The sequence below is a fragment of the Malaclemys terrapin genome, chromosome 4 (assembly GCF_027887155.1).
Source record: "Malaclemys terrapin pileata isolate rMalTer1 chromosome 4, rMalTer1.hap1, whole genome shotgun sequence".
NCBI lineage: Eukaryota > Metazoa > Chordata > Testudines > Emydidae > Malaclemys > Malaclemys terrapin.
This window is the reverse complement of record NC_071508.1, coordinates 135,354,406-135,381,251: the sequence shown is the minus strand read 5'-3', so window position 1 is coordinate 135,381,251 and position 26,846 is coordinate 135,354,406. Positions and strand designations below refer to the sequence as shown.

Below are 26,846 nucleotides of genomic sequence, written 5' to 3'. Positions count from 1 at the left end.
AAAAAAAAAAAAAAACACACAGAAAGGAATATTGAGTCTGCAGCTAGAAATATCATATAAAAATATCCAGCATTTAGACATCCTGAAAGGATGTTGCAAATTTCATCCCTCAATGCTGCAAGAAGAAATTTAAAGGGACATCAACTGCCAGGAGACCTCAGTTTAATCCTGAATTGGTATCATCGTGCCAAAACCATTTGTGTTCATGCACGGAGGGGAACAAATTAATCCAAAAGCTCTTTGGCTGCTGACATACTGCCACTGGATGGATTGCAATTTCTCTCTCCCTGCACCAGGAACACATTGCCAATGAAGGGACATGACGGGGATGGGGCAGGAGTTAAAACATTGACCCCAAGCCTGTGGCTCATCAGTCAGACATGTTCCTTCCAGGTGACTCCAACACTGCCAGTATGGTTGCTGGCTGCGAGTACACTGACCATACTCTGTCTTCTGTGATGAGTCTATGATGGCAGTTTCAAGCAACTTCCATTTTTAACATGATTTTAATCTGTGATGGAAAAGTAGCAAAATCCTCTCATCTGCAGACCTTACACCCCAATCCTTTTTTTACTTGTATTGTGTATTGCCTGTTTAAAAGAAACAGGGGAATTCCCACTCTGGTCTACACTTAAAAATTTGTTTGACCTAGCTCACACCCCTGACATAGTTAGGTCAACCTAACCTCTGATATAGACAAGGCTAGGTTGATGGAGGAATTCTTCCGTTGATCCAGGTACTGTTACTCAGAGAGATGGATTAACTACAGTGATAGAAAAACTACTTCTGCCAATGTAGGAAACGTCTACACTACAGTGACACAGCTGTAGTACCATAGTTATGCCACTGTAGCAGCTGTAGTGGGGGTTGGATAAGGGGTGGGGGGAGTCAGGGGACAGCGAGCAGGGTGGGTTGGATGGGGGTGGGATCCCGGGCAGGGGTGTTGGGGCGGGGGGTCTCTGGAGGGGGCAATCAGAGAGTAGGGGGGGTTGGATGGGGCATGGGAGTCCTGGGGTCTGTCAGGGGGCGGGGGGGTAGATAGAGGTCAGGGGATAGGGAGCAAGGAGGGTCCTAAGGGGGCAGTTAAGGTGTGGGGGGCCTCTGGAGGGGGTGGTCAGGGGACAAGGAGCTGGGGGGGGGGATTGGATGAGTTGGGAGTTCTGCGGGGGGCTGTCAGGAGGCAGGGGTGTGGAGAGGGGTTGGGGAGGCAGGGAGCAGGGGGGCTTGTATGGGTCGGGAGTTCTGGGGGTTCTGTCAGGGGGCGGAGAGCGGTTGTATAGGCGTGGGAGTCCCGGGGTGGGGGTGTGGATAAGGGTCGGGGCAGTCAGGGGACAGGTAGGGGGTAGAGTCCTAGGGGGGCAGTCGGGACAAGGAGCAGGGAGGCTTAGATAGGGGGTGGGGTCCTGGGGGGGGCAATTAGGGGCAGGGGTCCCAGGAGGGGGTAGTCAGGGGACAAGGAGCAGGCGGGGTTGGGGATTCTGAGGGGGGCAGTCAGGGGGCGGGAGTAGGAGGGAGTGGATGGGGCGGGGCTCCCTGGGTGCACACCCTAATGAAATGGGCTGCGCACGCCTATGCGTTTTATACTTGGTTTCCAAGCTCTTTGGGGCAGGCATTGTTTTTCTGTGTTTACAGCCTAGCACAGAGGGGCCATGATTCTTCACTGGGTCCTTGGTGCACTAGTGCAATACATACAAATACTAAAACAGGAGTCAAAGAGATCACCAGTTGAGACAACATTAAAATCCAGACCAAATTCAACTTATAGGCCTTGTATCATAATAGCTACCTGAACTTATGCAAGCCTCAGGTCTACAACATAATAATTATTATTTTATTATTTATTAGTATTCTTTTAGTGCCTAGGATCACTAGTCACGGACCAGGACCCCACTGTGCTAAGAGCTCTACAAATACAACATAAAGACAGTCCTTGCCCAAGGGGCTCCCAATCCAAGTACAAGACAAGAGACAACAGATAGATATAGACAGATAAGGGCGTACAAGGCAACTATGAGACAATACTGGTCAGAATGATAGGCAATAGTCTCCCACAATGCACTGATCCCATTGCTCAAAATCACACTGAAGCCATGATCTCATCAAGATTAACATTTCTTACAGAGGGGCCCACTCCTACTGGTAAATTCTATGACATGTTCTCAGCTCAACATTAAATTACTGCTGCCTTGGTTCCCCAACTCCACTGGTTGCATAGAACTCCATCCATTCCCTGACCCTGCGAATAAAGTAGCTGGGCTTGGAGCAGCACCCTGTGTGACACAGTTAGGTCAGCCTAACCTCCACTGTAGATGCAGCTAGGTCGATGGAGGAATTCTTCCATCGCACTAGTTACCACCTCTCCAGCGGGTGGATTTACTATAGTGACGGAAAAGCCCTGCTGTCGCAGTATTATGTGTCTATACTGCATCACTACAGCGGTTTAGCTGCAGCGCTGTAGCTGTGCCACTGTACGGCTTGTAGTATAGACATACCCCTAGTGCCTTTGGTTCTCCCATCAGTCTATAGCACTGTAATTAGACGCTTCGTACATCATGGAAAGGAGATTTTCTGTTAATGTCGTTAATCCACTTCTTCAAGAGGCAGTAGCTGGATCAACAGAAGAATCCTTCTGCCTACTCCAGGGGTTAGGCCAACCTAAGTACGTGCTCAGACATGAACTTTTCACAGCCTTAAGTTACATAAATAAGTCGATCTAAGTTTTAGGTGTAGACCAGGCCTGATTGCAAGCTACTCAGACTGTTTGTCAGGCAAATCTGCCTGCTACAGATGTCTCTTCCACCGACGTGATGATGAGGATGGACCTGTGTCTGTGTGTGAAGTTTTTGAGCTTGAGGTTGTTTAGCCAAAAATGGGAGACGATCAAGGTTAAATTTCAAGAGTGACTCATTTCTAATTGTTGTTTTGGGAACAGTTAGCAAATCTTTTTTTCCAAAAGCCCTTGCAGAAAATGTACTTGCTCTCTGAGCAGTTATCTGGTAAGCTTTGGTAATTTAATTCAGTCACTGCTGTGTAAAACGGAGAGATTTTAATCTTGCTTTAAGCAAAAAGCCCGGTGCCTCCTTAACTATGGGATCTTCACTGCTGCCTCCATAATTTACCATGTTGTCTGGTTACACAATGGATACATGAATTGAATAAACTAATTAAATATAAATAAGCCAATTTTGCCTTTAAAAATTGGATTATTCTGAATTCTAGCCATCAGTGTCTTCTTGCCACTGTAGATTGACATGACTAATCAGCACCATCCAAGTGGTTCACATTGCTCTTGTAGGTTGAGTGTTAAGAATTTAGAAACTAGATGCCCAAAACATTTCCAGCTAGCACAGGCCCAATAACTCAGCAAATGCAACAGCAGTGTTCTGTTTGGCTGATCTAGGCAGAAGACTGACCTGCTGTCAAATACTGGGACAGACTAGCGCCAGAGAGTTACAGAAGTAATATATACACCTCTGCCCCGATATACTGCGGCCCTCAGGAGGCAAAAAATCTCACTGTGTTATAGGTGAGACCGCGTTATATCGAACTTGCTTTGGCCCTCCCTGTTCCTTGTTCCCTGACCACCCCCTCCAGAGACCCCCGTCCCTAATCACCCCCAGGACCCCACCTCCTACCGAACCCCACTGCTCCCTGTCCCCGACTGCTCCGATCCCTATCCACACCCCCTGACAGGCACTCACCAGCAACGGCGGGAAGTGGAGCAGTCCGGCCCCAGCCCGCTCCACTCTGCCAGCTCCCAGCCGCAGCGCTCCACTTCCCGCCGCAGGTGAGTGCGGGGAGGTTGGGGAAAGGACGGCACCCCGTACTCACCTGCGACGGGAAGTGGAGCGCTGCGGCTGGGAGCTGGCGGAATGGAGCGGGCTGGGGCGGGGCTGCTCCGCTTCCGCTGCTGCCAGTGAGTGTGGCTGGGGGGGTCCCTTCCCTCAAACCCCCTCCCCCGAGTGACACAGCTGAGGCCGGGGCAAGGGAAGGAGAGTGGGCTGCTCCCGACCCCCCACTAATCCCCAGGGCCCACTCTGAGACTGCGGGGCCCCCGAAAGTGCCCCCCCACAGCTCCTGCCTCCCAGAGCCTGTGGGGAGGAGGGAGCCCCTAACCGCTCCCGAGACCCTCTGCCCCTTATCCAACCCCTCGGCCCCGGCCTGGCCCGGCACCCTTAACACGCTGCTTAGAGCAGCGTGTCAGAGCTTTGCCACCTTGTATGTGAACCCGCCTTATATTGGGTCGCGTTATATCGGGGTAGAGGTGTATCTCCATAACCCTCTCTGTGGTAAGCTACCCTGTCCTTAGTAATGGCACAGGAATGTTAGTCGTGTCTCTTAAGCGTTAAGCCAGGTCAGACTGAGTCAGTACTTGTTTAAGAGAGTTCCAGGGAAAAGCTATAGCGTGTTGCAGGAAGTAATCTTGGTGTTTCAGTAGATGGTAAGGTCTTCTCTCTGACTGAGCACGGAGCTAATGCCTCAGCAATCAGGGCCAGCCATGGTTCGAGAGGAGCTATTTAAATTAAGTGCCCTGTCTCCAAATGTTTATGGAGAGGAAACTGAGCAGGTACAACTCCTGCTACCTGCAAAGAAGGGAAGGAACGTGGTTTCCTTGGCACAACACCTCCTGCACTTCTCCTCTAGCATTCCCTCTGAAAGAACAAAGAGGCAGGAAATGCCTTAGCCTAGTTCAGGGGTAGGCAACCTATGGCACACGTGCCAAAGGCGGCACGCGAGCTGATTTTCAGTGGCACTCACACTACCCGGGTCCTGGCCATCAGTCCGGGGGGCTCTGCATTTTAATTTAATTTTAAATGAAGCTTCTTAAACATTTAAAAAACCTTATTTACTTTACATACAACAATAGTTTTGTTATATATTATAGACTTATAGAAAGAGACCTTCTAAAAACGTTAAAATGTATTACTGGCATGCGAAACCTTAAATTAGAGTGAATTAATGAAGACTCGGCACACCACTTCTGAAAGGTTGCTGACCCTGGCCTAGTTGGTTGGGTAACAGATGGGAAATGGCCTACGAGGCAATAGTGAAGATGAGATATTTTCTAGGTTTGATATCTGGCTATCTAACATCAGTCTGGTTTGTTTCTTCATTTATGAACAATGCATAAGGCTATGATTTTGTCATGGATATTTTTTAGTAGAAGTCAGGGATAGGTCATGGGCAATAAACAAAAATTTACGGATGCCGTGACCTGTCTCAGACTTTTACTAAAAACATCCCTGACAAAATGGGGTCCAGCACCCTGCCCTGCTGCGTGCGGCTGGGAGCTACAACCCCACCCCCTAGCCCCGTGGTTGGGAGCTGGGGCGATCACCCCATGCCCACGGGGGTGGGGGATCTGGAGGGGAGCCTGCCGCTCACAGCGGCTGGGGAGTTCCAGGGTCCCACCGTGGCAGCTGGGAGATGCAGGGGATGGGGGTGGAGAGGGCCTGCCGCCCGTGGTGACTGGAAAGCTCTTGGATCCCCTGGGAGCTGGGGGAGGATCTGGTGGCTGGACTGCTGCAGGGCCCGAATGTCACGGAGGTCTCTGGAAGTCACGAATTCCGTGACTTCTGCAACCTCCATGACATAACCGTAGCCTTAACAATGTACTCTGAACATGTGAGGAATAGGAAGCCTCAAGGAGGAAAACATAGGGCCGTAAAGCCAATTCTTCTCTGTGCCACCTCCTGAATCCCTCTACCTACTTTCACTTCCCTAGTTCCCTTGGAGATGGAAAGCAAGGAGATTCTGACCTCTGTATATGTTTGTACCTTGGTAACACTACAGCCCTCTCCTCCTCACAACTATTTCTCCTACCACCTTTGGGTAAAATATACTCTGTATGTACGGAACGTTATAGGAACAAATTGGGAAAATTCTTTATCTGATGGATAATTAGGACTAGCTGCAGTGGCTTTACTGCTGCCAGAACGTGCATGCTTCTTGGCAGTGGTTATCTATTTAATGTCTGCTTTAAATGTGATACTTCGTTAAAAATATCAGCATTTTTTTTAACTAGGAAAATATTGTGAGATAAAACATCCTGTTTTCGGGAGTGTACATGCAGCTGCACAGAAGGATCTTCTGCTTCAGCGCGACACTTTGGGCTTTGTTCAGCTTGGAATGGAGATTACAAAAGTATCCAGAAAAAACAACATCAGTGGTTACATATTGAGTGATGGACACAGCCATACTAATGCAGATGGAAAACATTTACAAATTATTTTCAAAAAGATGTGCTCATGCCAACTACTAATGCCTAATGTTCAAAAAACAGCTCCCACTGACTTTAGCTGCAGTTGGGAGGACTCAGCACTTCTGTACATCAGACCTCTGGAGTCTCAAGTTAGGTACTCAGGAAATGAAGAACGCACCGTTAGTGGCTACCTGTGAAAAGTTTGGTTCAAGTGAGCTGCCCAGCATTACACAGAAGTGGCTGAGGTAGTGATAGAATCTATTTCTGCAGGGCAGCATTCAACTGCTTAAATAAACCATGAGACCATCCTCTTTTCTGTTCTTTCAGTCCCCTTTCTCACTCACTACACACTGTCCAACTACTGCAAAAAATGAGGCAGGGGTCCTACAGTCCACAGCCTCCTTCATAGCACAATCCTGATTCATCCCCAGGCATGTCCATCCTGTGCACTGAATGAGGCAGGGGTCCTCTGGAAAAAATGGTATGTGATCATGTAATTAAAGACTGCATCACAATGCACAGGCAACCTTAATTCTGTCATTTCACAGGCATGTGCTGACAGCAGAGGAACCGTTGAGCTCAGCAGTCTTGGGTTCTATTCCAGGTTCTGGAAGAGATTATTCTCTTGTGGTCACAGATCCTTTTGCCCCTGCCACCTCTGGCCTATCCCTGCCCTACTCCTGTCTCTTCCCTGATCCCTGGGCTCCTTGTCCCAGTCTCCTTGCCTAGCCAATCTGTCTCCCACTCTGGGCTGCCCATTTGAGTCCCAGTCTGTCCTCTAACTCCTTGTCCCAGTCTCCTCGCCCACTAGTCAGTTCAAGTCCCTTCCTCCAGGTTCCTCCTCAGATCTCAGTCCCATCCACCCTCAACTCCGAGTTCCAGTCTCCATGTCCAGCCAGTTCCAGTCTTTCCCTATCTCAGTTCCTTATCTGATCTTAGCTTCTCATCAATCCCCATGGTCGAGGCCTTTTCCCTCTGCATCTGAATCATGCTATTCTTCCTCCACCACATAGTCTGGGCCCAGCATGGGAGTTATTGTGAGCACAGGAAAAGCAGTCTCCCTGCTTACAGTTCTAGTGCCCAACACCACAGCAGCTGGGAGGAGCAAATTGCAAGGGAAGTCCTGCTTGTCTCCTGCAGCCCTAGGTTGGCGGATGCTCAGTGCAGACTGAGTCTCCAGAGATCTTAGCTTCAAAGCTCTAACTAGTCTCTAATGAGTGTGTGAGATCTGAGATTTTCAAAGGTTTATAGCTTGACCAAATTTGGTCCCTTTTCCCTGGGATCTATAAAAGGCACATGCTTGGCACCAAGCAATAGTCCTTCCACATTTCAAGACTCTGCTCAAAACCATGAAGGGCTAAAGCTTCTCAAAGAAACAGCTATACAATTTTTTTTAACATGGGCAAAACAATGGATTTCCCCCTAATCTTGGAAGCAACTGGATCACTTTTACTGAACCTTAAACAAAATACAGCCTGAGGCAGACTCCTGGCATGGAAAATTTCAGCCGGAATAGTTGAAGTTTTGCAAAGTTATAAACAACTGAAAACTGGGTCTTATAACTGAAAGTATCAGGCAAGCTTAACTTTAGATGGAGCTACTGGCTCCTTCTATAAGGAGAGAAAGAGAGAGTTGGTCAAAACAGCATAAAAACAATTATGAAGACTTCTACAATGATTTTTCCTCTCTATTTCATCAAAAATAAACTAAAATGTCAGTGAAAAATTTAATGAATATATTAAGAAATTTCAACCACCTTCTATTATACATAAATAATGAGATTTTTGAGTCATCAAGCTGCACATACTACTTGCCCAGTTAACCCTTTAATTGTATTTCCCCGGATTCTCCTTCCCTTTTTTAAAGATGGGCACTATATTTGCCTTTTTCCGGGACCTCCCCCGATCGCCATGAGTTTTCAAAGATAATGGCCAATGGCTCTGCAATCACATCAGCCCAGGGCCAGCTCTAGGCACCAGCAAACCGAGGACGTGCTTGGGGCAGCACATTTTCAAGAGCGGCATTCTGGCCATCTTTCCCCCCCCCCCCTCCTTTTTTTGCTTTGGGCGGCAAAAGTCTAGAGCCGGTCCTGGCAGCAGCAGCGTGTCACCCTGGGGCCGCTGCGGTTCGCGCCGCAGGGGAGCAGCGCCGCACCTTGTGGCTGGGCCGGGCAGGCTCCTAGAGGGGACACTTGGGCTGGGGGCCGCCCCTCAGGGCACATGCAGCCACCTGCAGATGCCGCAGGGCGGTCGCCCCCCAGCACCGCAGTCGGGGCTGGGCGAAGCGGCCCGAGCCGCCCAGGGACTGTGGCAGGGGGGCCAGAAGCAGCAGCAGCGGCGGGGCCATAGAGTGCGGGGCGCTGCCTTGCGGGGCCCGCGTCCCGCTCTCCGGAGCTCCGCTCCCTCTGGGGCTGCCCTGCCCCGGCTCCTCAGCCCCCTGCTGGGGCGGTCCCACGGCTCTGCCCTCCCGGGTCCCGGCCGGTCCTGGAGGCGGGAGCCCTAGCTGAAGGGACCCTGGGCTGAGGCGCGGCCCGGGAGCCCCGCTGCCTACCCTGACCCTGCCAGTGCCAGACCGGCTGGAGGCGAGGGGGGAGCAGGCGGAGTAAGCACTGGTGGGGGAGAGCCCAGCGCTGGGGCAGCAGGGGGTGCGGGTGGGGTGGAGGTGAGAGCCCAGGGGTGGGGTGGGAGGGCGGCCAAAAATATTTTCGCTTGTGGCGGCAAAAAACCTAGAGCCGGCCCTGCATCAGCCAACTCTCTCAGCACTCTTGGATGTATTGCATCCAGCCCCATGGACTTGTGCATGTCCAGCTTGTCTAAATAGTCCTTAACCCGTTCTTTCACCACTAAGGGCTGCTAACCTCCTCCCATACTGTGCTGCCCAGTGCAGCAGCCTGGGAGCTGACCTGTCTGTGAAGACCGAGGCAAAAAAAGCATTGAGTACTTCAGCTTTTTCCACATCATCTGTCACTAGGCTGCCTCCCCCATTCAGTAAGGGTCCCACACTTTCACTTTCTTGTCTTACTATGTGTTTATATAGCACTTACTATGTGTTTATATAACAAAATGGGACCCTGATCCTGCTAGGGTATTCTGGGTGCTGCTGCAACATGAACAATGAATAATAATGTCACTTTGGCTTAACAAAATGGGCTCTTCTATTAGAGCTGGCCAAATTATTGACTGTGAATAAATGATCCAAGGTATCCCTTCATAGTGTTTACAACTTGTTTGCAAGCCAATCCAGCGTTCTTGCTAACGTGTTCATGAGTATTCACCAAAGAGTCTGGTGGAAGAATTTTCAGGCTATGGGTTGTTTACAGACTGTTCACTTTGTTTTTCATACTATTTTTGGTGTGTGATTTGAAACCTAAACCACATGGTATTATTTCTGCCCCCTGACTGAAAGACTGAAATTTCTCAAACAAAGTGAATGGCAGGTGAGGAAAAAAATATAAAGCTGATGTAAAATGAAATTTCTGTCTTGCAGGAAATTGTGATATTTTGACATTTGTTTTCATCCTGAATCTGGATGACAGGTCTAAATATCAAAACATTGTTCAGAAAAAAAATGATCCAGAAATATTGAAATGTTTCATTTTGAGGTAGGTTGACTAGGGTTACCATCCATCCATATTTCCCCAGACATGTCCGGCTTTTGCGTCTTTAAATAGTCGTCCGGGAGGAATTGGTAACAAGGTTAAAAGGTCTGGGATTTTTCCTCCTCCCCTCCCTCCCTCCCTTCCTTCCTTCCATGCAGAGTGCGGCGTGGCTGATTGGCCTCCAGCAGCCAGAGCCCCTCCCCTGCTTCTCCCCCCCCCCCTGTAACCACACAAACAGCCCCACCGGCAGCGTGTTTTGCCTACACGTGGAGCCAGCATCTTACTGTCATGGGCATGGTAAGGGGAGTCCCGGGGGCAGTCAGGGAGCAGGGGGAGGGTTGGATGGGCCTGTCTGGGGATGGGGGGGTGAATATGGGGTGGGGGGACGGCAGGTTATATTCTTTGGTGTTTCCCGAGCTCCAGCAATATCCAGGGCCGGGGGCCCTGCTCCAGCAATATTTGGAGCTGGGGCATTCCCCTGGCCCTGCCTGGAGCGGGCCCCGGCCTCCACCTGCCACCCCCCCTCATGTGTCCCCCCCTCACAAGTCCCCCCCCCCGTCCCTGCCCGAAAGAAAGCAGCGCACCCCTCTCCCCCGCCTGCTTGTGCTGTCCAAGTAGCACATTCCTACGCCCTCCTGGCAGCAACTACTGTCTGCTGCCCTAGGGTCCTAGTGTCCCCCATCCACTAATGGCAAGGCAGGCTGCCCTTACCCTGCCCTTCCACCCTAGCCCTGAGCTTCTCCAACGCCCCCAACCCCTCATCCCCAGCCCCAGCCCTCATCCCCCTGCACCCTAATCCTCTGCTCCATCCATGAGCCCCCTCCTGCATCATGAACCCCTCATCCTCAGCCCCAGCCCTCATCCCCCCGCACCCTAATCCTCTGCCCCAGCCCTGAGCCCCCTCCTGCATCATGAATCCCTCATCCTCAGCCCCAGCCCTCATACCCCCGCACCCTAATCCTCTGCTCCAGCCCTGAGCCCCCTCCTGCATCATGAATCCCTCATCCCCAGCCCCAGCCCTCAACCCCCCGCACCCTAATCCTCTGCCCCGGCCCTGAGCCCCCTCCTGCATAATGAACCCCTCATCCTCAGACCCACAGCCCTCAGCCCTGCATCTCCTCCTATCCCCAAACTCCCTCCCAAACCCCCTCCCCCCCTTCCCACACACCCCCTCCTGCCCTCAAACTCCCTCCCAAAGCCTGCACCCCCTCCCTTTACACCGCCTCCCACCCCCAAACTCCATCCCAGAGCCTGCACCCCTCACCCCCTCCTGCACACCCACCCCCTGCCCCAGCCCAGAGCCTGCACCCAGCACCAAAACTCTATCCCAGAGCCTGCACCCCTCCTGCACCCTAATCCCCAGCCCAGGACCTGCACCCCAGACCTCCTCCCCACACCCAACCCCCCTCCCAGAGCCTTAGGCAGGTGGGGGGGGGGCGGGTTCAGGGCACAACCAAAATTTCTACAAACCTGCCACCCATAAGGGTCGGGGCAGTCAGGGGACAGGTAGGGTCCTAGGGGGGCAGTTAGGGTTGGGGGTTCTCAGGAGGGGGCAGTCAGGGGACAAGAAGCGGGGGGGGGTTGGGGGTTCTGAGGGGGGCAGTCAGGGGGTGGGAAGTGGGAGGGAATGGATGGGGGCGGGGCTAGGGTGCCCCCCCCCCAGTGTCCTCTTTTTTGATTGTGGAAATATGGTAACCCTAAAGTTGACACTCATTTTTCTATGTGCCTCAGCCCTCTTGGTGCCTTATGGGAGATGCAGTTCTAGGCCCCTCCTGTATCTCTTCTTCTCTGTGGGCCCTACTCTTGGCTGGACTACATCTCACATGATGCACCTAAGTTTCTCCCTGTGTCTGACCTGCTGCTATGCCTCATGGAAGACAGAGTTTCATTTTTATTTTCCCAACAGAAAATTCCACCAAAATTGATCCTTTCACGCAGAAAGGTTGGATGTTAACAAAACTGCATTTTTCGATGGAAAATGTTTAATTCAAAACTTTTGGACCAGTCCTACTCTTGTATGTGCACAAATACAAGATGGATATTCACACAAGAAGATGGACATTCATACAGAGAATAGCCACTCCCCAAATATCTGTGTGAACAAAAAATATTTGTATGGATGTTCACAAATGAATGGGGCAAAAGCAGGACTCAACCAAACAGCCACTCACAATTTGAATGAATATTTGTTTACATTACATTGAACCAGGTCGGTTGGTTATCTTACACAGCAAGTGGTCTAATTGCACACACCCTCTATGTACACACACCCTGTTCAAACAAGACTAACCTTAGCTGCGATTTCCATAACACACCCACTCTTTGAAGTTACTGGATCCTTTCTCTCTTCCACACACTTTATTGCTTGCAGCAAGGTTGTAGCCGTGTTGGTCCCAGGATATTAGGGAGACAAGGTGGGTGAGGTAATATCTGTTATTGGACCAACTTCTGCTAGTGAAAGAGACAAGCTTTTGAGCTTACACAGACCTGAAGAAGAGTTCTGTGTAAACTCAAAAGCTTGTCTCTTTCACTAGCAGAAGTTGGTCCAATAAAAGTCATTACCTCCCCCACCTTACAATCGGTGGCTATGCCTCTCTAATGCACTTTATTGGAAGCTTTGTTTGCATATGAACATTATGAGGAGTTGCTACTGAGCGTGCTCAGTCACTAATTTTAAAAGTTAAGCATCTGAGCTGTTTAAAATCATTTCTTGCATAAAGTAGAAAAGGGGCTTAGTGTGCTTTAGAAACTAATCCCCTCCAGAAATGCTTTTAAATTAATCCAATTACTTTCTCTAGAGCCATATAGAAAAGTTTGAAGCCAGTTTAAAAAACTTATTTATGTTGCAGTTCTGTAATTCTAAAACATCTTGGCCAATTTTAACCCTTCCACTGCTCTGCTCCAGAATTTGTACCAAAGGGGTGTCAATTATTTCAGACGTCAGTTCTGGGGGCCTAGAATTGTGTTTCTCAAATCTTTCCTTTTCAAATCTATTCCAATGTCTTGTAATTGAAGTGGATTGAAAGCAAAGTGGTTTATGAGTAATTTTTATGTTCATGCTGGTAGCAAAATGCCTTTGCTATAAACATTGTTTAAAGTTATATACGGTGTGTTTCTATTAGTAGTAACAATGTCTTGCTCTTCCATAGTGCTTTCTATGCAAGGATCTCAAGAACTTCATAAACAGTTTGTTGGCAGTAAGTTGTATTATACTCTGTCTTTCCAAATAAATGGAGAAGTGGGTTAAGTTACCTTGGCCAGATCCTCAGCTGGTGTAAACAAGCAAAGCTCCATTGAAATGTAAGAAACTGCACCACTTTACACCAGCTTAGGAGCTGTCTCTCTCTGCCTGGCCTAATATATAGAAGACACTAGACTTGTCCAATATCTTTAAATGAATAAATAAAATGACATTTTTTATTAAAGCAGTCCAGCGCTACATGTATGAATTGCTCCAATGTTTTCTTATGAGTGCACCCAGAACAACAGTTTGGGGCTTGCAGACTTCCTAATCAATCTGAGAAAGTTTAAGCAATGTGGCCATGTAATAGAGCTCCTCTCCCTCTCCTAGGACAGGGGTTCTCAACCTTTTTCTTCTGAGTCCCCGTCCCCCCCCCAACATGCTATAAAAACTCCATGCCCCACCTGGGCAACAACACCTGGGTTTCTGCATATAAAAGCCAGGGCCGGCGTTAAGGGGGAGCAAGCAGGGCAATTGCCTGGGGACGCACGCCACAGGGGCCCCCATGAAGCTACATTGGTCAGGCTTCAGCTTCAGCCCTGGGTGACAGGGCTCAGGGCCCTGGGCTTCAGCCCCATGCGGTGGGGCTTTGGCTTTCTGCTCTGGGCCTCAGCGAGTCTAATGCTGGCCCTGCTTGGAGGGTCCCCTGAAACCTGGTCGTGGTCCCTCGGAGGCCCCAGACCTCTGGCTGAGAACCACTGTCTTAGGCAGAGGTGGGCAAACTGCAGCCTGTGGGCTACATTCGGCCTGCGGGAACGTCCTGCCTGGCCCTTGAACTCCCGGCCAGGGAGGTTAGCCCCTGGCCCTTCCCCTACTGTCTCCCCACCCCCGCAGCCTCAGCTCACAGTGCCGCCAGCTCTCTGGGTGGCGGGGCTGTGAGCTCCTGCCAGGCAGCGCAGGCCACCGGCCTGCCCCAGTTCTCCAGACTGCGTGTCTGGCTCAGGCCAGGCGGTGCGGCTGCCAGTCCTGGTGCTCTGAGCGGCATGGTAAGGGGGCGGGGAGCGGGGGGGTTGGATAAGGGGCAGAGAGTCCTGGGGGGCAGTCAGGGGACAGGGAGCAAGGGGTGGTTTGATAGGCGTGGGAGTCCTAGGGGAACTGGGAGGGGGCGGATAGGGGGTGGGGGCCAGGCTGTTCGGAGAGGCACAGCCTTCCCTACCCAGCCCTCCATACAGTTTTGGAAACCCAATGTGGCCCTCAGGCCAAAAAGTTTGCCCACTCCTGGTCTTAGGGTAAGTCTGCACTGCAATTAGACACCCACAGCTGGCTGTGCCAGCTGACTCAGGCTAGTGGGGCTTGGGTTAAGGGGTTGTTTAATCGCTGGAGCCCAGGATCTAGGACCCTGCAAGGTGGGAGGATCCCAGAACCCAGACTGCAGCCCAAGCCCGACTATCTACACTACAATTAAGTAGCCTTGCAGCCCGAGTCAGCTAGCACTGGCCAGCCATGGGTGTCTAACTGCAGTTTCAACATACCATTATAGACCTTGTGGGGCACATTTAGCACTCAGTTACAGTAGTGTAAATCCAATGTGACTCCAATATCTAGATAGGAATAATAGTAACATTTGAGAAGAGTAGAATTTGTCCCCAGGCTTTCAAAAGCAGTAAGTGCTCCTCAGAGGTAGATAAACACTAAACAGCTAACAAATACTGGACAATTTGTTCTGCAGTTTAGAGTCCGTGGTCCATTCTTGTATAAGCTTATGCTGAGAGCTAACTGCTGCTGATCAGTGGGACCAGGTTTTGGCCCTTAGGAAATCAATGTAATAGAGAGAAATTTAATAATTCAACCACACTACTTATAGAAACTGCAACTGAATGGGCTAAAAGCCACATTTCCCTGATTAAAATGGAGAGAAATTATTTAGCTATTTCTAGTCTATAACATTAGCTGTATTTATTCCTGCATTTCAGCCAAGGGGAAGGTTTGATTCAGTGCCCAGCAGCGCATTAACTCGCATGAACAAGGCAAGTCAATGTTTACTTCACAATATCTTAGTGTGAATCACTAATATCCTGTATAAATATTGCAATCTACTTTTCTTTCTCCCAACAAGCTTTTTATTCCCACTATGTCTACATTCTAGATATGGCTGACACTTAAACCGAAGATTTCCAAAATTTTTAATGGCAGAAGTAATTAATCTAATTGATGGAGTAACTAATTTTTGTAAATGGTCAGCCATTTTTGATCTAAGAATACACAAAAGGCGCAGATTGTAGAGCATTTGCAATGGCGACGAGCAATTACACAAACAAAAAGCCCTCTGGAAATCAATAGCACTACTTATGGATGTGCTCCACAATATGAGCAAAATCTCCACAATCTGGCCCAGAAATCCCTGGATATTTTACGTAGCAGCTGTAATTTATGAACAGCGGGATGGACCTCAGTGCAGTTTTGGGCTGCAGCATTTTATCTTGGCTGAAAAACACAATCTGCATCTTCTAGATTGTAAACACTTTGAGGCAGAGACTGTCTTTTTGTTATCTTTATTCTGTCCCTAGCATAATGGGCTCCTGGCCATGACTAATCACTAAACTGTGTTAAATTCGATTCGTGGAGTTGTATTAGATATGTGGAAGTCTTATGGAGTTAGAAACCACCACAAAAACCTGCATTTTACAATAGAAACTGTGACAGACAATGGCAGGCACCTCTCTAGAAGACTCCATTAATTCAGGGAAGTCTTATGGCCTGTGTTATACAGGAGCTCAGATTAGATTATTACAGTGGTTGCTTATGGCTTTATAATCTATGAATGACTGCGTCACATTATGGAAGAAACATCAGAAAAGTACAGTTCCATTAACTGGCTCTTACACTGAGGTTTTGAATGAGAAACTAAAGTGGGGGTGGGAGTTGTTGGGTATGATTAAATAAACATGGTGGATACAGCCATTGGAGAACGGGAGAGCCATGCTTACAGGAGAGAAAGCTACTGACAACTGAAAGCAAAATAGCTTCTCATAATTTACTGTAGGGGAAAAAAAAAAACCCAAGTAGATAACAGTTCACATAGATTAAGTAATGATCTGGGAAGCAGATTCAAGGCAAAGTATCTGGGCGTATCCTGGCCTTCTGGAAAATAACATTTTGGTCTGGATCAGGTAGGGAAAGAGGCCTGATTCTCCAATGCCCTGCACCTTCTGTAGTCATTTACACCTGTGAAAAATGGGTGTAAATATGACCCAATCAGGGCTTGTCTATACACAGTGGTGCACTGGTTCAACTTAAGGTATGGTTTTAAATTAATTTAATTAAACCAGTGCAAAAGCTGTGTGGACACTGATTTTGCTGTAATCCAGAATTTTTTTGGTTTACCTTAAATTGATTATGAAGATGTTTAAACTGAACTGAATTAAGACACTCTTAATCTGAAATAAGAGTGTACCCACAAGGACTTGCACCAGTTTAACTAATCCAGGTTAATTAAACAAGGCCTCAGAATGGTAGCTTTTTACTGTCGCTGTGCACTGTTGTGCATGACCACACAAAGGCAATGGAAAATTAGGCCCGTGGGTGTTGAACTATAGAAGAAAATCTATTTGCAAAAGTAAACTACCTTGTATTAGATAAGCCTGTGCTTCCATCTGGAGGCTCTAAGAATGGATGATGCAAACATCTTCTTGGAAAGAAAATACAACACATCCCTTTTTGGGCTGGATGTGCATGACTTAACAGAAGAGAATGCCATCCAAATGGATAAGCAGAAGACAGCTTGCAGATAGATAAAACCAATGTGGAATAAGAAGCACAGAGAGAGCTGCCTTGTTAAAAATAATTTAGCTTAATTGTCAGTGAATGGAGTGTAACGAAGTTACTTCCCAGCTATATCAAGACAAACAGACCCGGCTCAGCTAAGTTAAAAATGATGTCATCTTCATTCATTTTGTTGGACAGCTGTGAGGGTTGGGGCGTCTATGCGCAGCCTTGTGTTGGAAACGGTGCAGAGACACAGGCTGCACGTAGATGCAGGAGCTCAGGGAAGGAATGTGTTTCAAGCAGGCATGGGCTCGCCTTGGTGAACATCCTTTAGGAAGATGCCACTTGTTCTGCCAGTGTGCTGGGAAGGCTAGCGCAAAGAGGGGGATATAATGGCCCCACCTCCTCCCTGGCCCCTTGGAAGTGGTGTATATTCCTGGGAGAACAGGAAGGGATTGGTTCCTATGCTGCTCTGGCCATAGGTTCTACCAGGAAGGGAAGTCTACTTCCATCCCTTCTTACCTATTGTGACCTGTGCAAGGGCTGGGGACAGTCTTGCTCAGTATATCAAGCATACTGCGCATTGCGCGGTATGGAGCTAGACTGCATTCTGCCCAACTCTCCTCTCGTGACTCCTATCCTTGGGCTTTGATGTCCTGGCTCACTTAAACGTGGTTCAACCTTCCAAGCCAGAGACACTAACGTGAGCAAAACCACTGTGGTGCTCGGATGCTTTGAGATACTTATTGTTGCCCCTTCTCCTGACCCCAGTCTCCTGATAACAGCGTTGCCCCTCTGCCAAGCAGTAGCAGATGTCTAGGGCCTTTCAGGTTGGCTTCCCAGTGGAGGAGAAAATCAATGAAGTGATGTCTGGATATCTTCTAAGTGTAACTGTAATTGCTTTATTTACACATATATCAGACTTTCCCTTCTTATATTCCTCTCTTTCAGGAATCTCATCCCAACACCAATGCCCAGTTCTCAGGGAGTAATTCTACCTGAAGAACTGACTCGAGTCTAATCCAGGTTATTGGGCTCAGTACCCGGGTGAATGAGTGGGCATTAAGTGGCCTGTGATGTGCAGGAGGTCAGAGTAGGTGGTCTTGTGGTCCTTTCTGGCCTTAAACTCCATGGCCATGTCTACACCATGGGTGCGACAGCTGCACAGCTACAATGCTGCAGCTATATCGCTGTAGCACCTTAGTGTAGACTCTTTCTACAGCAACAGAAGGAGTTTTTCAGTCGATGCAGGAACTCCACCTCCCTGAGCAGAAGTAGCTAGGTTGACAAAGGAATTCTTCCATAGACCTAACTGTGTCTCCACCAGGGAGTAGGTTGGTTTAATGACAGCACTCAGCGGTGTTAATTTATCACATCCCAAACCACCATACCTATCTCGACCTAACTTTTAAGTGTAGACCAGGCCTATGACTCTAATTGGACACCAAGGCAGAGAACAAACTCTCCGTCTCCTGGCACAGAACCTTATATATAAAACCCAGAACCGTATATATAAAACCCCAAAACTAACACCACCATGAGCATGTCTTCCAAGTCTAAAAATGTGCTCAAGTACTAAGAGGAAGAACTTGGGAGATGATGTTTAACAGCGCCACCTGGTGACACCTGCCATAACTATAACCATAGTGAGCAGAACCATACTTGGGACCCTTTCAACTCCAAAATCTGACAGATCTACAGCTGCTTGTTGTTAAACTAGATTATTCCTAGTCTAATGTCTCTTTTGAAGGCAGCTCTCACTTTTAAGGTGGTTTTAACATTTTGGGTGAAATCCTGAATCCACTGAAGTCAATGACAAAACTCCAGTTGACTTCAGTGGAGCCAGGATTTTATCATCTGGGTCCAATTTCTGCCCAATATAATTCCATTGACTTTGTTGTCAGGCCCTTTATTAATTCACAGCTTTCCTACGGTCATTTTAAATATATCATGAAATCTTATATTTTCATTTATTTCTGACTTCACTATTTTGAAGCATTTTGAAATGTCAGGTAAGGTGCCAGGCTGTTGGAAATAGCTGAACTTGAAAACAATATTGATCATTATGTCAAATGGAAAAGTTATTGTACTGCTAATCAACAAAGACCCCTCTGACTTTAAACTTTCTGTGGGAATAAAAGACTATGCTGACAAATCACAACCAATATTCAGCTGCCACATTATACAACTAGTTACTTTCAACTGCAATAACTCTTTATATGCATACACTATGACTCAACAGCAGATGAATACATACACCCTCTTTGTACTTATTTCCACATTCAGTTCCATAGAAGTGGCTATCCATCCAAGCTGTCGACATCTGGAAGCAATTATCAAATTTGTCTGTTATACAGCAGTCACTTTCCCAGGGAAAACAGACAGTGCCCAGCCTCTGATTAGAAAGTTTAGTTGCTTGGCTAAGTCACAGAACTATTCGGTCCACTTCTTTTGCAAGATTCTTTTAATTGTTCCTTCCTTAGTATTCTTCCAGCACAGCTCCTAAACTGGAACAACTAGAACATTGCGTCAGAGCCCACGCCCAAATCCACAGCAGAACTAACAGAAACAATGCCAGCTAAATTAACTACAATCAAGGGTGATAGGCTAAATCTCAACCTTATTGAGTTGATCTAATCGTTTATGTAAGTATTTGTATGGCCCTTTACATGGTAGTATATGAGGGCCTTCCAAGTATCTTAAAAAAATAAATGTTTGCAAAATCCATGTTGTACTTTGTGCAAGTGGGCTGTAGTCCACGAAAGCTTATGCTCTAATAAATTTGTTAGTCTCTAAGGTGCCACAAGTACTCCTGTTCTTCTTTTTGCGGATACAGACTAACACGGCTGTTACTCTGAAACCTGTCTTTGTGCTTTCAGTGTTCATTTGTTCACCTTATAAGACAAAGTCAATGTTGGCAGCACAGCATTTATAAGCATCCCTATAATAATCTGTTGTATGTATGTGATTCCGTAAAACAGGTAAATAATGCTGAGTTCTAGTTCTAGCTAGGAATTAGAAACTCATAATAAAGTGTGCTGTGAAAATGACTAGGAAAATATTTTGATAATATTATGAGTTAAGTGGTGAGCCCCATGCCACGGCAAAGTCAGAATAGTGTTAAATCACATTGTAAGACTACAGCTAGAATTTACAATATATTTAACATTTGTACTCCATCAGGTAAAAAGTAACAAGATCATAAATGTAAAAAAGCACAGATAATAACTAGGGCTCTGTGGTATGTCAATACTGCAATAAATCACCTGTGGCTGGCTCATGTCAGTTAACTTGGGCTGGTGGGGAGCGGGGGTTGGGCTGCAGGGCTATAAAATTGCAGTGTAGACATTTGGGCTCAGGCTGGAGGTTGGGCTCTGGGACTTTTCCCCCTAGCATGGTCCCAGAGGCCAGGGTTCAGTAGCTGGCAGCCTGTTCTGAATCCTTACTGATAAAATCCCCATAAACACTTTTTATGAGAACAGAGGTGTTAACCCTGGCAGTTGAACGGCAGCTCAGATAATTACATTCTGCCTCCTAAAACATCAGGCCAACTTTAACTGGATACATTGTTTATTCCTGATCTGAGCCATTGTGTAGTTATCAACAGCTCCCATCTTCTACATCAGAGAGGGTTCCATTATATAGCGGTGGGAGAAATCCTTCATCTATTATCCTATACACAATGGTCATGTGAGACTTTAAAATTAATGTTTGTAAAGTGAGATCCTTTGATGAGAGTCTGATAGAACTATTCATTTATTACAAGACAGAAATAACATTTCAGATATCTTGATAAATTTCTGCATACCATGTTTCTAGGCCTTATTTGACAGCACCTACATTCCCTCTGCATAATGGAAAATCAAGTCAACTAGGATCAAATAGGGTTGAGTCTGACTATTGAGAAACAGAAGTTAAAGTCCAGGCAAATGCAGTAGGCTAAATTCATCCTTAGGGTAACTCCACTCACTTCAGTTCAGTTCCTTTACACCAGCCTTGAATTTGGCCAACAGTCTGACCCCCGAGGGTGCAAGCTACACAATATTTTGTTTGATGTGCTCCTCAAATTGGGGTTTGCCCTCCCAGAGGAGTTGCCACGTCAGGTCATTTGGCATGTATGTATGCTGAGTCCAAGGAACCCATGGCAAGCGCCATCTGTCTCATAAAATGGGTACATTGCTGGGAATTAGAACCTCAGGCGGGATTTGGAGAGTTTCTCCTGCCTGAGAATATGGGTAGAATCATAGAATCATAGAATCTCAGGGTTGGAAGGGACCTCAGGAGGTCATCTAGTCCAACCCCCTGCTCAAAGCAGGACCAATCCCCAGGAAGGATGTCAGGAGAGCTCCTGAATTTTCCTCATGGCTCTGGAACTCCTCTTAGGTTGTTGATGCACTGATGAGGTTTTCCCTTCACAGCACTGCTAGGATGTCAGCGAAAATGCTCTCTGGGAAGTGGCAGTGGATCTGTGCACCCACGTGCCCGCAGGAATGGGTGGGGCAAGATATGGGGAAGCCTTGCTGAAAAATGCCAGGCAGGATACTTTCCTGCAAAAGCAATTTTCAAAAGCATGTAGTTGATGTGGTATGTCACTAGATCTAGCATAGCGAGCAGAAGTAGAAACTTCCCCATACTCCACTACCAATGTGCCTCACCCTCATCCAGAAGGACCACATCTTTCAGAGAGAGCATATCGGTCAGTTTATATGTCAATGTAGCCGTTCAGCTAAGTAAATCATGATCAGATTTTCAAGCATGTAATTACACTGTAGCCCATCACAGCTAATGAAGGTATTTGTAAGGGGCAGATGCTGACATCTTAACCTGAAATCAATGGGACCCCAGTCCAGCAGAGTAATGCACACTGAGTAGGGTGTCAGAATCTGGCCTTTTACAAAGTAACATTTTACAAAATATACCTACAAAACCACCCCTGGCCAGACACATTCAAGTCTAAAAATACTGGTTTTTCTTACCATATTTCTGCTAAATGGCAGTTTAGGACGGAAGGTACAGACTAGCCCTCAATCCGATTTTTTTTTTTTTTTTTTGGCGCACCACCGTGAATTAAGGTGGATGTGCCAGCCCAGATTTTGTTACCCTCCACTCTGAAATTCTTTGCATAGCGGAGTCGGAGACAATCAGATCTTTCACAATTCTTTCAAAGGAAAAACAAATTCCTCCAGCTGAATCCAGCGGGGTTTACTGCAGGGAGCCCGGTTCTATCCCGAACGCATGCGGAGCTCCCCGGCCTCTGCCCAGAAATGATTCTGCAGCCCCGAGCTCTTGAGAAATCAAGTCACCGGTGACACTTTCTTGCCACCCCCTGTCTCCCGCAGCAGCCCCCCGGGGTCAATGGGGAAGAGAGGATGGTCTTACCCAGCTCTCCCTGCGCTTGTTTTTCTCTCCTTCACCGGCTGCTGCTGCTAGCAGGGGCGGCAAAGATCATCCTCTCCCTGCTTCCAGTGCGGGGCAGCTCCGGACAGGAAACCACAGCCCAGCTGGTCCCAGGCGCGGTGCAGGCGGCGATCGGCTCCTGTCACTGCCCAGCGGCCCACGTGGAAGGAGCCGCACCCCGCCCCGCTCTCCCCCTGCCGGTCGGCCCCCGGGCCCCAAGCAGGGCGGGTCCTGCCAGCCCAGCGCCAGCTGCTCGCCGGGCAGCTCCGGAGAAGTGTGTGCAGGGAGCGCCGGGACCCAGGCACCGCCCAGCCAGGGCCGCGGCTCCCCAGCAGCCCCGGGGCAGCCGTTCCCTGCCCTGCGGCACAACGACAGGGGCCCCGCAGCAGCAGGGGGAGGAGAAACCTCGCCCCCACCCCTCGGCCCCGCGCCTGGGAGGGGAAGGGAGGAGAGGGGAGATGGTGGAAGAGGAGCGGAGGGTGGGAGAGGATGAAGAGGAGGGGAAGGAGGGTGATGGGAAAGGGAGATAGTGGAAGAGGAGGGGAGGGTGGATGAAGGGCAAAGGAGATGGTGGATGGGGCGGGGAGGGTGGGTGAGGGTGAAGGGAGGATGGTGGAAGAGGAGGGGAGAGTGGGTGAGGGGGAAGGGAGGATGGTGGAGGGGAGGGTGTGAGAGGGGGAAGGAAGATGGTGGAAGGGGTGCGGAGACTGGATGAGGGGCAAAGGAGATGGTGGAAGAGGAGGGGAGGGTGGGTGAGGGCGATGGGAGGATGGTGGAAGAGGAGGGGAGGGTGGGTGAGGGGGAAGGTAAATGGTGGAAGACAAGGGGAGGGTGGATGAGGGGGAAGGGAGATAGTGGAAGAGGAGGGGAGGTGGATGAAGAGCAAAGGAGATGGTGTATGAGGAGGGGAGGGGAGGGGAGGATGGGAGAGGGGGAAGGAAGATGGTGGAAGAGGAGGGGAGACTGGATGAGGGGCAAAGGAGATGGTGGAAGAGGAGGGGAGGGTGGGTGAGGGGGAAGGTAAATGGTGGAAGAGGAGGGGAGGGTGGCTGAGGGGGAAGGGAGGATGGTGGAAGACGAGGGGAGGGTGGGTGATAGGGAAGGGAGATGGTGGAAGAGGAGGGGAAGGTGGCTGAGGGGGAAGGGAAGATGGTGGAAGAGGAGGGGAGGATGGGTGAGGGGGAAGGGAGATGAGGGGAGGATGCATGAGGGTGAAGGGAAATGGTGGAAGAGGAGAGATGGGTGGATGAAGGTGAAGGGAGGACGGAGAAAGGATCTATAAAACCTGATCCACAGGTGGCAGAAAATTATGGGGAGCCTGTAGCATGCACAGGGTGCGAACTGGGGAGCCAGTGTCTCTGCCTCCCTGGCCATAGTCATGATAATTCTGGCTGTTTGCTTCTCTTTAGAGATGTCATCTCGCTTACAACCCAACACGCCCCATGTTATATTAGCCAAACACAACATAAGAGCCAAAGCAGTGAGGATGGATTTCTTCTAGTCCTCCCTGCATGTCCTATACACTTGTCTAATGCACCTATGGCAGTGGTGTCTAGGATAAAGTCTCTCCTTTTCCCTGGTGCAGTTTTGTTACTGATCAGTGTACTGCCTCCGTTGGGAGAAATGGTCATTTCTTGCTTCTGAGCGGCAGGAGGGGAGACAACATGAGCACAAGTTTCAGAGTAACAGCCGTGTTAGTCTGTATCCGCAAAAAGAAGAACAGGAGTACTTGTGGCACCTTAGAGACTAACAAATTTATTAGAGCATAAGTTTTCGTGGACTACAGCCCACTTCACAGCTTGACACGCAGCAGAGAATTCCACTGAAGAGTAACTTGTCCCCTGCTCAGGAAGTTCATCTCTGTGTCATCGACATCTGTATTCTTGTTGATCACATAGAGCAGAGGGAGACATGATCCCCAGCAATTGCTCCTGAGCTCATTGAGAGCCTTGAAGGCGAAGGACCTAAACTTGGGTCTAGTACTCAATGGGAGCCCAGTGACAGGGTGTCACCACTGCAGTGCTCTGTTCTTCTCTGCCTGCTCAGTTCATCTTCCTTGCCCACACCAGGGAGGAGCAGGCTTGCACCTGTGTGCTTACCCACTACCTTGGCACTGACTCTCTCTTCAATTGGTCTCCCTCTGACTGTGGGGCCTGGAGTGCAAGGCCTTTATTCTGTTGCTGGTGGGGGGTTATGGAGGAGAGGAAAAAGGAGGTGAGGGGAAGTTGTGGAAGATCGGAATAGGCTAAATAGATGGTGTGAGGCCCAATGAGTAGGGCAGTGGATTAGGATTCTGGCAACATGGGTTCTGTGCCCACTTCATACAACAGGCCAGTGGCAGGGATGATTTAGTTGGGGATTGGTCCTGCTTTGAGCAGGGGGTTGGACTCGATGACCTCCTGAGGTCCCTTCCAACCCTGATATTCTATGATTCTATGACCTTTGGCAAGTTACTTCAGTACTTCAGTTTTTCCATCTGTAAAATAGGAATAAGGATTAATTTACCTTCTAAACATTATCATCATCGAAGGGGAGAGGATGGGGGAAAGAGAAGGAAAGGGGATGCATGGCCTTTTTCTGCTTGACATAGGGGATCTCCTTTCAGTGGTGGAGATATGGAGGGGCTGCCTCACTCAGTGAGTAGCATTGCTAGCCACAGACTAAGAGCTGATGAGCATCATGCGGGAGGTCAGATTAGATGATCATAATGGTCCCTTCTGACCTTAGAGTCTATGAGTCTATGAGCATTTCATTCTACTCAGCAAACCCACCAGTGACATCACCCGACAAACAGACTTTGGAGAGGGAGAAAAGTTGAACTGAAAGTTGGGATGAAGTTGTTTTGCAATGCCTGAACAGTAATACCATTGCTGTGGGCTGGGGATAGCCAAGCCTTTTGATGCTTGATTTAGGTCACACAATGATTACAGGATAAATACGCAACTTTGGGAAATCTGTAAAACTTGACTCGCAAAAGTGGATCTGTGAGATGTTGATGTTACCATTTGCTTGTTAAAAACAAGGGTTTTTTGGGGGTGGAGGGGAGGACTTTAGTTCTTGTGGGGGGTAGGGGAGAAGGAGACTGCAGCTCTTAGGAACAGCTCTTAACCTTAAATTTAAATTAATTGAGATCTCCCATCTCCTAGAACTGGAAGGGACCTTGAAAGGTCATCGAGTCCAGCCCCCTGCCTTCACTAGCAGGACTTAACAGGTCTATTGTTGTTATTTTTGAAAAATTAAACCTTTTAATCGCTGTGGTTCTTCCCCAGCTAATACCCCGACACAATAAACCTAGACACCCCATCAAAACAAATTGATGGGCCCCCAAGAATAGTTTTCTGAAATGAATAGGTTTTAAGCTTGATTTTTAAAGGGCTAACTGTTACCCAGGAAATAGAAGTGCTTTATGTCCTCAGGTATTGGCTACTGAAGAAAGACAAATCCCAGATATTTTATACTTCAGTATCTTTATTCTCCTTTGTTTGATCTCTTATTCTTCTCTTCCAGGGGATTCTCCTGGGGTTTGGGAATTGCTGGGGTAGGGGGCAAAGGGAGGGCTGGCTCTTTCAGAACCCTTGAAGAAAGTGGTGTATCTGGAGCTTCTTTGAGCTGTAACAGGGGCTCACCTGGCTTCCTGCTCAGCTGCTCTTAGTTCACCCATCCTACTCTAAAGTTTATATTGGCAACACTGCTTCCCATCTGGGATTGGAGATGCACATTGCACACCAGCTCACTGCATCAGTTAGGAACGAGAGGAAAAGTGACACCATGCAGAAGAATTTCTGTGCTGTGAGAGGACCTCTGTCATCTGATGTAGAAATGAGGGGCAAGGCTTGGCAATAGCAGGAAATGGGGAAAAAGTTCAGGACTATGACAATTATGAAGTTGAACTGTGTCTCTTTGCAAAAGCCTTGGCCATTACCCTACAAAAATCTGTCCCACTGAAGTGAAATAGAAGGAGGAACTGGAAAGAACACAGGTTCCCATGTTAATTGGTTGGAATAAAGTACTATCTGTGTGTGCATGAGAAAGAGAGAGAGAGTGTGAGTGAATAGGATGGGGAAAAGCTGTTTCTTTTTTACCCACACATGTACCATTTGAGCTCTGGGCTCCACTGTAATTTTATTTAGCCTTTGCATTTCTTATTATTATCCTACACCCAAAAAAAGTACAGGGTCATATTTTCATCCCCATCCATGCCTCTGATTAGTCTGCACAAGATTCTGTAAAAGGGTGTAGATCCTGTGTGCATTTTTTTTTATTTTTCAACTCTGCATTTCATTGGCAAACACAATTCACTAGGTTTATGAAGCACACATAATCAGTTTACTTCCCTATACCTTTGTCATTGTTTTCTCAGGGCTGGTCCACACTAACCCCCCAGTTCAAACTAAGATACGCAACTTCAGCTACGTGAATAACGTAGCTGAAGTCGAAGTACCTTAGTTCAAACTACAAAGTACTTACCGCGGGTCCACACGCGGCAGGCAGGCTCCCCCATCGACTCTGCGTACTCCTCTCACAGAGCAGGAGTACCATCGTCGACGGCGAGCACTTCTGGGATCGATTTATTGCGTCTAGACAAGACGCGATAAATCGATCCCAGAAGATCGATTGCTTACCGCCAAACCCAGAGGTAAGTATAGACGTACCCTTAGTGTTGATCAAATTAGAATGATTATGCAATTGACTTCCATCCTGCA

General features: G+C 48.3%; 1 protein-coding gene across 2 annotated transcripts in view; it reads right to left on the bottom strand.

The window, feature by feature from the left end:
- Window positions 1-22,366, bottom strand: part of INF2 (inverted formin 2) — a 75,059-nt gene extending 52,693 nt beyond the window's left edge. For both annotated transcript variants that reach the window (XM_054026351.1, XM_054026352.1), the window contains exon 1: window positions 22,126-22,366. The gene's annotated coding sequence lies outside the window, so the exon portion shown is untranslated. The remainder of the gene's footprint in view (window positions 1-22,125) is intronic.
- Window positions 22,367-26,846: the final 4,480 nt, after the last annotated feature.